This window comes from Phoenix dactylifera, chromosome 7 (assembly GCF_051530095.1).
Source record: "Phoenix dactylifera cultivar Ajwa chromosome 7, Ajwa_hap1_PhDact_Kaust_v1.1, whole genome shotgun sequence".
Classification (NCBI taxonomy): domain Eukaryota; kingdom Viridiplantae; phylum Streptophyta; class Magnoliopsida; order Arecales; family Arecaceae; genus Phoenix; species Phoenix dactylifera.
The window spans coordinates 5,407,525-5,419,644 of NC_143196.1; the positions used below are offsets into that span (position 1 = coordinate 5,407,525).

General features: G+C 42.8%; 1 long non-coding RNA gene across 1 annotated transcript; it reads left to right on the top strand.

Annotated features, from left to right (window-relative positions):
* The first annotated feature begins 687 nt into the window (after positions 1–687).
* On the top strand, positions 688–2,311 carry LOC149753113 (uncharacterized). The gene is made up of 2 exons (XR_016395884.1): positions 688–1,468; positions 1,911–2,311. It is a non-coding gene; the product is annotated as an uncharacterized LOC149753113 (long non-coding RNA).
* The last annotated feature ends 9,809 nt before the right edge of the window (positions 2,312–12,120 follow it).

The window sequence follows — 12,120 nt, forward strand, 5'->3', positions numbered from 1 at the left end:
CAAGCTACAAAGATGTACTGGACCGAGCCTTGAAGGTTGAGGCTGACCTGATACGGTCCGGGAGGGAGAGAAAAGACATGAAAAGGACCCGATTGTCGGGAGCTCAGAGTAGTAGGTCCGGGGGCAGCAAGGGGTCGGAGCCCAAGAAGAAACAGAACAGAAGCTGCCCCACCTGCGGTAGGAACCATGGCGGACCCTGCTTAATGAAGACCGGAGCTTGTTTCTCTTGCGGGCAGATAGGACACATCGCCCGCGACTGCCCGAGTCGAAAGAAGGACGAGCCCAGACACACTGCACCAGAGGACCAGAGATCAAGGGGTAACCCTCGAGTTTTCGCACTGACTCGACAGGAAGCTAGTGCTAGCGATCAGGTGGTGACAGGTACACTTCTGGTCAACTCGGTTCCTGCCCTCATTCTATTTGATTCTGGTTCTACGCATTCTTTCGTGTCAGTTAGCTTTTCCAGACAATTACATAGCACATCTGAGAAATTAGTGGAACCATGACATGTTGCTACACCCCTTCAGAAAACCGCAATTGTTGACACTAAACATAGAGATTGCATAATTCAGATAGGAAAAAAAAAAAAAAAAAAGAGAATTAGAGACAAATCTTTTACAGCTTGACATGCAAGACTTTGATATTATCTTGGGCATGGACTAGGGTGGTATTTCGGATGCCTGGGGAGCAAGAATTTTTCTTTCAGGGCGACATACCCCTTCAGGGTGCTCCCACATTGCACTTCATTTCCGCTTTGAAAGCTGGAAAGGCTCTGAAAAAGGGGTGTATGGCCTATCTGGCCTGTGTAAAGAATGCTCAGAAAGAGATCAAAACTGGAGGATATTCCAGTAGTCAGAGAATATCCGGATGTTTTTCCGGAGGAATTACCGGGATTACCCTCAGACCGAGAGATCGAATTTGCTATCGACCTCGCACCAGGAGAGGAGCCAGTCTCCAAGACTCCTGATTAATCAAAGGCTTCAGGCTGCCCAAGACAGACAGAAAAGATGGGCTGACAGAGGAAAAAGGGCCTTGGAATTTTTGGAGGGGAACTTTGTCTTCCTGAAAATTTCTCCATCGAAGGGCATTACCCGATTCGGAAGACACGGCAAGCTAAGTCCTCGCTACATCGGCCCATTCGAGATTCTTGCCAGGATAGGCAAGGTTGCCTACAAATTGGCCCTACCCCCGGAGCTATCAGGCGTACACGATGTCTTCCATGTCTCACTACTGCGGAGGTACGTCCCGGATCCCAGCCATGTGGTGCCACATGAGCCTCTGCAATTAAATAAAGACTTAACCTATGAGGAAGCTCCCCTGCGCATCATAGACAGAAAAGAACAAATCCTGCGAAGGCGCACCATTCCCTACGTTAAAGTCCAGTGGACCAACCACACTGAAAGGGAAGCTACCTGGGAATTGGAGGAAGAGATGCGACAATGTTACCCTCAACTCTTCGAGAACCAAGGTATGCTTAATTTCGAGGACGAAATTTATTTAAGGAGGGAAGGATGTAATGTCCGGGCCCAATACAGACCGGGCCCAATACTGTAGGGCCCAGTTAAATAGTATTGGGCCAGGGAAGGGTTAGCAGGCCTTGCAGGCCCAAGAAGAGTAGGCTGCCATCTCCCCGAGGGCTGAAAGGACAGTACCACCAGGTGGCCAACGGAGAGACCCCCCACAGAGCATGCACAACAGAAAACCGCCACCTCCTCCTTCCCTCGGCAGCCGAGCTGTGAGCTGGCCGGAAGGGGAGGGCAGCTGGTGGCTCCCGGGGCTCTGAGGAAGGAGAGGATGCCACCTCTCCTTGGGGTCAAATCCTAAGCCAAGTTTTTATAGCCCTAAAACCTGCTAACCCTGATTTTTGATATACCCTCCCTAACTCTCTAACCCCCGAAATTCTATACCAGAGAGCTAGGCTCTGGAGCTGGAGGTAGAAGGTGCCCCGCAGCCCTAGGAGAGGAAGGAGGGACTTTGTACCGAGGTGACACCGCACTACTTCGACCGACCACAACCAGGTAAAGACTCTGCAAGTATAATTTTAGATAGGAAATGGAGGGAGGAAACCCTCTGGCGGATGTTCACCTCTCTGTTCCGTCCATGGAACAGAGGGGAGTACACCGGACAGGGAGGAAGACCGGCGCTAGAAGGAAAGAGGGAGCACTGGGAGGATAACCCTGGGCCGGACCCACGGGCTGCAGGCCGGACCCACAGGCTGCGGGCCGGACCCACAGGCCGCGAGCCGGCCTGAGAAAGGCCCAAGCCCAGGCCCAACTGCCACCCGGGCCGAGCCCAACCGGACTCGGCCTGCGGGTGACAATCGCGGCCGTTGCCGCCCTGGGGCCGAGGGGCAGCCTAAGGGGCCGCCGGGCCTGGCCGTGCCGGCGACAGACGCGGCCCCAAGGCCGCCAGCCTCAGCCCCCACCTCTCGGCCGGCGAAGAGGGGGTAGTGCAGCTCCCGCCAAGGAACACAAAAAAAAAAAAGAGAGAAAGACCGGTGCTTACCTCGGACCACGGCCCTACCTCGCCGTGGTCGGAGCCGGTGAGGGCCCCCAGAGGAGATACGGTGTCGATCCCCCTCTCGGCTTTTCCCCTTTTCTCCGGCATCACTTCGGAGAAGGGGAAAGCGGGGACGGGCCTCCCCCGCCGCTGCCCCGAGAAGGGAGCACCACTCCGGCCGGCGGATCGGAGGGCGCTTCGTCTCCCCGGCCGCCTACGAAAGGGAGGGAGGAGCCGGAAGGCGGAAGGGAGCCGGAGGAAGGGGGGAGATGGAGAGACACGGGCGAAGAAGGGGGCCGAAGCCTCTGGAAGCTCCCGGAAGAAGAAAAAAAAAAAAAAGAAGAGAGAGAGAGAGAGGGGCCTTAACGGGCTAGCGGGTCGGATCCAAGTCCAGATCCGAAACCCGTTAGGCCCAAATGGTTCAAATCGATTGGGTGAGCCCAAATGAAGGGTCGATCCAAGCCCAATCAGATTGGATGGGTCAATTAGGCCTAATTGGTGTTGGGTCTGAATCCGACCAAGCCTGAATGAACCCAAATTAAGTAAATTGGGCTAAATCCGGACCCAATTAAACCCAATTCAGCTGGGTCCGAACCATGTTCATGACAGGTTGACCCCAGCAAGCCCAATCAGCCCTAAATCAAGCCCATACCAGGCCCAATTAAATTGGCAGAAGGCCAAATTGGCTAGAAAAGTGGACTTAACCACAAATCAGGCCCAATCTTTCCCATAAGAAACCCAATTAGGCCTGGTAGACTCAAATTTACTTTAATTGGGTTAAAATTTATAATAATAGAGGATAATGTGGGTCTTATAATATGGTCCTAGGAATTAAAGACTTGTCGTCCGGACTCAAAGGATTGATAACAACTTATTGTAAGTAACCTGTCCTAATCCTGTTATGGATCATGTTATGTTATTAATGTTTCCTAAGCATTTATTTTAAGTATATATATTTCTTGCATGATATGTTACAATGCATAAGTAACTTGCATGATTCCAGAAACTATGGCTATGTATGCGACATGATGATACTGATATTTTAATCATGCATGTAAGTTTGTAAAGTCTTAGCTAGCCAAGAGGCACTGTAATGGCTCAAAGATGCTACTGATCGAATGCAACTGAGCTGGCCTTGCTAGTGGCCGAGAATAACTTCGCTGGCCTTGCTAGTGGCCGAGAATGACTAGCTGGCCCCGCCAGTGGCCGAATGGACTTCGCAGTAGCATCCGAGAGAATGGACCACGGCGTGCCGGGGGTACGGTTTCACATGCATACTTTATGAAAATGATATTTGAAGCATGATTATGAGGCTCATTTCAGAGCCTGGGTATATGAGGCGGGGGTTTCCAAATCCTGCAGATGCGTTTTGGGGAGAAGCAAAATCGGTGAGGGGTGAAGGACGCTTGCGTGAAGCCCCGGAACCGGCCAACATCTGGCAGGGGAGCCCCGTGTTTCCCCCTCATGTGGGCCCGATAGTCACGTGCCCTGCGCAGGCAGGCCGTGACATTTATGAACGTGCCTGGCCAAAGCATACATTGTTTTACAATGGGTTTTTGAATATATCCTTATGAAATGTTGTATTTTGCTAAAACCGCTATCTCCTTTAAATGATGCTAATCGCATGAATTCTTATGTTTTATGAAAATTTTGTTTGACTGAAAATACTGCTTTGTTTAAATTGCATATATATTATGCCATGATGATTATTAGATAAATATGCATGTCAGCTTCTCAAAACCTGATTTACATGTTTAGCCTACTAGTTGATCCGGTAGGATTATGCAGGATTACTTACGGAGCCGTGTAGCTCATATCCGTTCATTTACTTTTTTCTTTCAGATCCTCATCAGTGATCGCCATCAGATATGCTTTTATTTTGTTACACAGCTTCGTATTTTTGGAGAAGCATATATACTTTTGTACATTTGAATAGCATAAAAGTTCTGTATTTTTGGTTTCAAACTTGAAGGTTGTACTGCAAACTTTTAATATATATATAAGTTTGAATCCTTTTGGCTACCTGTTACCCCTGTATGAGGCTGCGTGCTACTGTGGGCGATAGTCGCCAATAGCACGGCCGTGTCACGGATCCGGGTCCGGGGCGTGACACCCGAAGCTTGACTTTTATACCTCAAGGGTTTGCACAGAAGTACTTCAGGTCATGATGTTATGTGATTCTATATGTTTTTGGAAATTAACATAATGATTTTAGAAATCCATATTAGGTTGTGAGGTGAAAATCCAAACGTCCCTTTCCTCAAAAATATACAAAAATGCCTGATATCAGGGAACTGAAAAATTCCACCTAATGATTTCTCCATCTCTTTCTCGATCTTCTTATTCAGATCTTTCTTACTTTAACAACCAAACAACTTATATTGAAAAAAAAAATCAGCTTTCAAAATTTAAATTTTTTGAATCGAGTAAATTAAACAGAATCGTCCATAAGAAATTAAGAACCTCCAAGCATAGCGTTACTGTATTATTTCACTTTGTTTATGCTGCTTATCACCATTGCCCCTAATGGTGCGAAGCACCTTATGTGTTTCGATGATTTTATTTTATCGGCAACTGCTGAAGCGGTGAGTAACGTAATCTCCTGAATGGATTTAGTCATGCAATAGTATCCGTAGGAGAAGAAATCGGTGGTGCAGATGTTACTTTTTTGTGTTTTTTTGTTATGTTACTTTTTTGTGTTTTTTTTTTTTTTTTTTTTGAAGAGGGAGGCAAAGCCTGCTATAAAAAGGTGCAACACGAGTACTTTTTAGAAGGTCATCCATATTAGTACTACTCTTGCCCAAGCATGTTTAATTGCGGAGTTCTATAAAAAGGTACAACACGAGAACTTCTCAAGAGGTCATCTTTCCTAATACTATTCTCGCTTATTCTAAATTTTTCGTGCCAAAATTTAGAATAAAAAACAGACATTTCTCTCTTTACCAACTGATGATTTTCAAGCCTTTCCTCTGGAAGACTATACATGTAATATTTGTTGCTACAATGTTATGTGTACTCGGCTTTTTTTTTTCTTTCTTTTTTTTTTTTGGTAAAAACAGTAAGGTTGCAAATGGGTCGGGTCGATTCGTGACCCGATCCGACGCGACCCGTGTAGATCCGACCCGATCCGACGCGACCCGTGTAGATCCGATCCGATCCGACGCGACCCGCATAGATCCGATCCGATCCGAATTTTAGGACCCGTGGGTTTGGGTCGGATTTAAAAATTAGATCCGAATTATTTTTTGGATCGAATTTAGGTTTATCGAACGGATCTGATCCGATCCGAATGGATCCGGGGAGGGAGAGAGAGAGAGAGAGAGAGAGAGGAAAAAATCTAAAAGGAGTTGGGTTGAAGCCTGAAAGGATAGCAACAGGCATAGGTTTACAGAATCCAAAGGAACCTCGGCTCGTCAGGATTCTCAGTTTCTCACTCGATCTATTACACTGTTGATGCTTCTGGTGTCTGGGTAGCTGTTTTTTTTTTTTCCTTCTATTTTTTAGTTTTTGTTTCTTTTAACTTTTGAAGGGAGAAAGTGAGGGAACGCTGAATTGAATATGGGTCGTGTGCCTAGTTTTCTGCAACGGAATTGGATTTTGGAAGAAGGTCTGGGATTTTTTTTGCCCTCGTGGGAGGGTAGCTTGGAGACACCAAGTTCCGTCCAATCAGTCATACAGATAAAAAATAGTGTGATATGAAATTTGGCTTGCAGACCGACTTAGTTAGTACGTCATGGGTCATCTGTTGTGATTGGAGGTCGATTACAATTCTTTCAAGTCATGGGTCACCCAGCACCTCATAATTATGATATGACCAAATTAGATTTATCCAAATTTTTTTTCAAAAGTGGAAAAAAAAATGGATCCGGGATCCGGATCCGATCCGACTCGGATCCGGATCCGACCTGCACCTGATCCGACCCGACCCGATCTTCAACCAGGTCGGATCTGGGTCCAAAATTAGGATCCGAACAAAAAATCAGGTCGGATCGGAATCACTCAGGATCCGATCCGATCCGACCCATTTGCATCCCTAAAAAGCGGCATTTTATATTGCTCTTAAATGAGTACAGCTTGCCAAATCCGAAGAAAGTAACAAATATAAGAAAGGCGGTATATCCGCAATGCTAGTCCGATGACCTTTCTGGAGTGCTGAGAAACATAGGTGGCAACTTAGTCTGTAACTCTATTCGCCTTCCGGTAAACATGTGCTATTTGGAATGAGTCTATCTCTCTGACCAGTCTGCGGGTCTCATGAATCATCGGGTGATCTTCCCAATAGCGATCCACCCTCTGAATCCAATCGATCACCGTCGAGGAGTCCCCCTCGAGGTATGCCCTATCAGCCCCAAATATCCTCCTCGTATAAGAGATACCCTCTCATGCTGCCCGAAGCTCCACCTCAATGGCGGTCAAGCCCGGAGTGTCGCGGCCTCTTGCCATAATTACCCTACCATGGTGGTCTCTAATCACAAAGCCCATTCCTCCATATACTCCATCCGCTGATATGCTGCCATCGATATTGACTTTGAGGGGTGACTACAATGTTATGTGTAAAGGTCTTCGTTACCCAAAAAGAAGCAGCAGGTTTGAACGGTTTACAGAGATGCTGATACCGAGCATGATTAATAATTTTGTAATTAATATTGGAAGCTGGGTGTTGCTGACTCTATCATGCCTCAAGCGCATGGCGCATCAACTACTCCAGTGTCCATCTGATGTTCATGTAGCCCTTCATCTCATTTACCTCAATACTTGAGCTGAAGTGGGTGCTGCGCCTCGCATTACTGTACTTGCCACTGTGTAATGCAGCCTGCCTTAGCTTGGATCAAGCCTTTCGAAAGGGCCTGGATATGTAGATAGGTGCTTCAGTTCTTCATGGGATCCCAAGAATTGAGGCAGAACTGCAACATGAAAGCAAGAAGAATATGCTCCCATTTTGTTAAAAGATGGCTTCTCATTTATAAAGGTAATGGTGTCTAATAAAGGCAGATCTTTTCATGCGAAGTGATGGCTGGATTTTTGGATACAATCTGGGATGTATATTAAGTGATGCATGGATTAAGGTGGAATAAGTTTTGGCTTCGAGAGTTCAAGTTGTAGAGTATAGAGAAATAAGATGGTTAAAATTATTTGCGAAAATATTAACTGTGGCCTGAGCTTGCTTTTTGGGTACTTTATACAGGATCAAGGAACCCAAATAATAACTTCCGGCTAGCCATGTTGGATGAGATCCTGGGCTGTTTCAAATGGTATCGGAGCGGATCTGGTTCATATCCTATGTGGACTAGGGAACACTGCAGCACGGATCCATTGGGGCTGACCACGGGCCAATCGTAGTGTTTGTGATTAGATTTGAACCCTTAGCCTGACAAGGACGTCAGAGCTTGAATGGAGGGAGTATGTGAGGACCCGTGCGGGCGTGTGTTTAGTCCCACATCGGTTATTCGCTGGGTAGATCTTGGGTACTTATACAGGATCAAGGAACCCAAATAATAACTTCCGGTTAGCCATTTTGGATGAGATCCTGCATTGTTACAAATGATATCGGAGCGGACCCGGCTTATAACCTATGTGGATTAGGGGACACTGTAGCATAGATCTATTGGGGCTGACTACGGGCCAATCGTGGTGTTTGTGATTAGATTTGAATAGATTTGAACCCTTAGCCTGACGAGGACGTCAGGGCTTGAATGGAGGGAGTATGTGAGGACCTGTGCGGGCGTGTGTTTAGACCCACATCGGTTATTCGCTAGGTAGATCTTGGGTATTTATACAGGATCAAGGAATCCAAATGATAACTTTCGGCTAGCCATTTTGGGTGAGATCCTGGGTTGTTACACTTTTGGCTCATTTTGAGCGCAAATTTGTAAGTTTAAAGTGGTTGTCCGTGCAACATATTGCTTGAAACCCTCTATGCTCGCTAATGAGCTAGGAGCATAGCTCTATCTAAATGTCATTGTAGAGAGAGCTTCAACTGAGCACCAACTAAAGGAGCACCATGGGATGCCTCGTTTAAGTCCTGATGTCATCGTCAGGCTAAGAGTTCAAATTTATATAAATCTAATCATAAATACTAAGATCGGTCTGTGGTCAGCTTCAATAGATTCGTGCTGCAGTGTTTTCTAGTTCATATAGATTATGAGCCGAGTCTGCTCTGATATCATTTATAACAATCCATAATCTCACCAAAAAAAATTAGTTGAAAGATATTATTTGAATTTTTTGGTTCTATATAAGTACCTAAGACCTATATAGTTTCATGATATAACGAGTAATAATGTTTTCCATTCTATTGGCTAATAATGGCCATCATACAATGGACACTATGATGTGGCTTAGATACAGCGCAGAAGGCACCCAAACTGTAACTCGGAGTTGAGGACGCTACAGATGCCAGGCACCAGCCGTGCTTGGCTAAACAACGGTGACCCACTGTACAAAACGGTGACCCACAAAGCAAATGGCCATTATAACAAAATTATTTTATTCTAAAGAACCCTACTAGACCTACAATATGGTAAGGCAAATGAAATAGATATAGATATGACCCCCGTCTGGTTCTAATCGAAAAATCGGACCAAAACTGAACCGGAAAAAAATCGGACCGAAATCGGAACCGTGTCTCACGGTTCTTAACCGAACCGGAACCTTAAGAAATACGGTTCGGTTAATGTTTCAGGTTTGATGGAACCGAACCGTAACTTGAACCGGAATCGACGGTTCGGTTCCGGTTTGAACCCGAAAAAAAAAAAGAAATGAAAAAAATGGCGCCATCTCCCTTAAAATTCAAGTGGTCATGATGACCAATTGAATTTCCAAATGGCCAACCGTTGAATTTCCAAATGGCCAACGGCTATTTTAAGGGTCAAGAATATTTTACCCCTCCTAACAACTAAAAAACGGCTAGTTTGAGGGTCATTTTGGGAAACGAAAATTACCCCCAACACTATAAATACCTCTCCAAATCAATTTTTTCACCACACCAGTCAATCTTTCAATCTCTCTCTCTCTCAATTTTTCACTCTCTTAATTATTCAATCTATTCCAATTCTCTACACATTCCATAACCTTCTCATATTTTCATTTTTCCCAATCCAATTATCAAAAATGTCTTCCTCCCGCTCAAATAAAGGCAAAGAAAAATATGTTCCAAACCCAAATTTTTGGGATCCAAATTACCGACCCCTGTCCATTGATGAGTTTGATTTAACTCAATCTTCCGAAGATATTGATCCAAATTATGAGGCAAATTCACAAGAATCGCATCCAAATGCAGCTACTCAAGAAAGTCATTCTACAGTTCCGCCATCAAATCTACAATCAAAAGGAAGGTCTCCAAAATCCGACATATTTGTCAAGCATTTCAAGAAAATGCAACTTACAGATGGTTCATGGCAAGTAATTTGCAACTACTGCAGTCATACATTCAAATTTAAACTCGATGGTAGATATGGATCGCTCACCAAGCACCTTAACAGCAAGCATGCAACAGAAGTAGGCATCGATCGCTCACAAACACAAATGACCGGGTACACTGCATCTAGTTCTTCTCCTCAATTATTTCAATATAATGATGCAAAATATAGGGATTCATTAGCAAAAATGGTTTCAGCAATGCATTTGTCATTCAGATTTTCTGAACATCTCGAATATGTTGCTATGACTCAAGAAGCTTTACAACCTGCTGCTCAACGAATTTCTAGGATTACATTCATACGTGCCATAGTTAAATTATATAAAAAAGGCAAGCATGATTTATCTGAATTTTTTTCATCTTTTAATGGAAATGTTTCTTTGTGTTCTGATATATGGAGTGATCATTGGCAAGTCCATTCATACATGGGTATCACATGTCATTGGATCGATGATGAATGGCAAATGCAAAAAAGACTTATTACTTTTAGAGGTTTTGATGAAAGACATACTGCTGAAAATATTTGAAAACTAATAAAGTGTGTTTTGGATGAGTATAATTTAGTTTATAAAGTATTTTCAATTTCTTATGATAATGCATCATCAAATACTGCTTCAATTCCTCATCTTGAAAAACTTTGTAAACCCTCATTTGATGGTAAATATTTTCATATACGATGTGCATGTCACGTTTTAAATTTATGTGTTCAAGATGCTTTAAAATCCCGTAGTCAGTATCCTCAGCCAATTAAAAATGCGTTAGAGTATATATGGTTTCGTCCACAAATTATGAAGGAGTGGTTTTCTTTTTGTTGGCTTCATAATATGAGGCCAAAAAAATTTCCTAAAGATGTTCCAAATCATTGGAATTCCACGTATGAAATTTTAAATGAAACTTTTCTTTACAAAGAATTATTATATACTTTTATTGTAAATAATGTTTTTAGTGTGGTTTTATTTCCCCAGCAGTGGAATGTTTGCAAAAAAATTATGGCCGTTTTAAAAGTTTTTAATGATGCTACTAATAATTTATCTGGTATTTATTATCCTATTGCTCATTTACTTGTTTTAGAATGTGTTAATATTGCTGATGCTATTAAAACTTTTGAGAAAGATAATAATTTGTTGCATCTATTTTTGATCCACATAGTAAATTAGATGGTTTGACAGATTATTTGCTTGCATATTATAGTTGTTTAGGTCCTTTTGAAGAAGATATTGATGTTTTAAATATTATTTTTACTGTTAAAAATAATATTATTAATTTATATAATGAGTACAATGCAAAATATGGTAAAATGTCATTTCTCAACAATCCAGTAATATTGGAAGCATTGGAGATTTTGCAAATCTTAGCGCTGCACAGCAAATGATTTTGCAACGCCAAAAGTGCCCGAGGAGTTCATCAAGTTCTAGTGTGGAACTTGATTATTATCTAACCACTTCTTTTGAGTTTGGTGATAGCATTTTAGATCAACAATTGCCAATATTAAAGTGGTGGAAGGAGCATTCAAACCAATTTCCAGTCCTCTCAGCAATTGCTAAGGAGATTTTAGCTTGCTCGTGCTCAACAATTGTTGTTGAGCAAACATTCAGTGCTGGAGGTCAAATCTTAGGTGAGCGACGATCTTGTTTAAGGCTGAATAACTTGGAAGCCCAAACATGTGTTGAAGATTGGAGAAAGGCAGAATGTAGATTACAAGATAACACATTTGAGAACAGTGAAGACTTATTTACATTGGAACTAGTGGATCGTTTACAGCCGGCAGCAATGATAGTGATTGATCATTGAGGTAAGGGAGTTAATTGCTCAACCATGAAGGTAAGTGAACTACGAGGGCTTTGATTCCTCTAAACCCCAAGAGGATGCGTAGGCAGCTTAATTTTAATTAAGTTCAAGCCTAATTTTTTCTCTTTTTTTCATTTATAATAAAATAAATTAGTTCCAAATTTATTTAATGTAACTTATTATTTTTTTATAATGTTATCTAGTTGTATTATTAAAATTTACTTTGATAGTAAATAATAAAATGAGGTACAAATTATCATTTTGTATTAGTTACACAATCTATTTGTATTTATAATTTTTTTCTAAATTAATTACACAATCTATTTTTTTTTTCAAAATTTTATAATTTATATTGAAAAATCGGAATCGAAATCATTTAGAACCGGAACCGGAACCATCTAGAACCGGAACTAAAA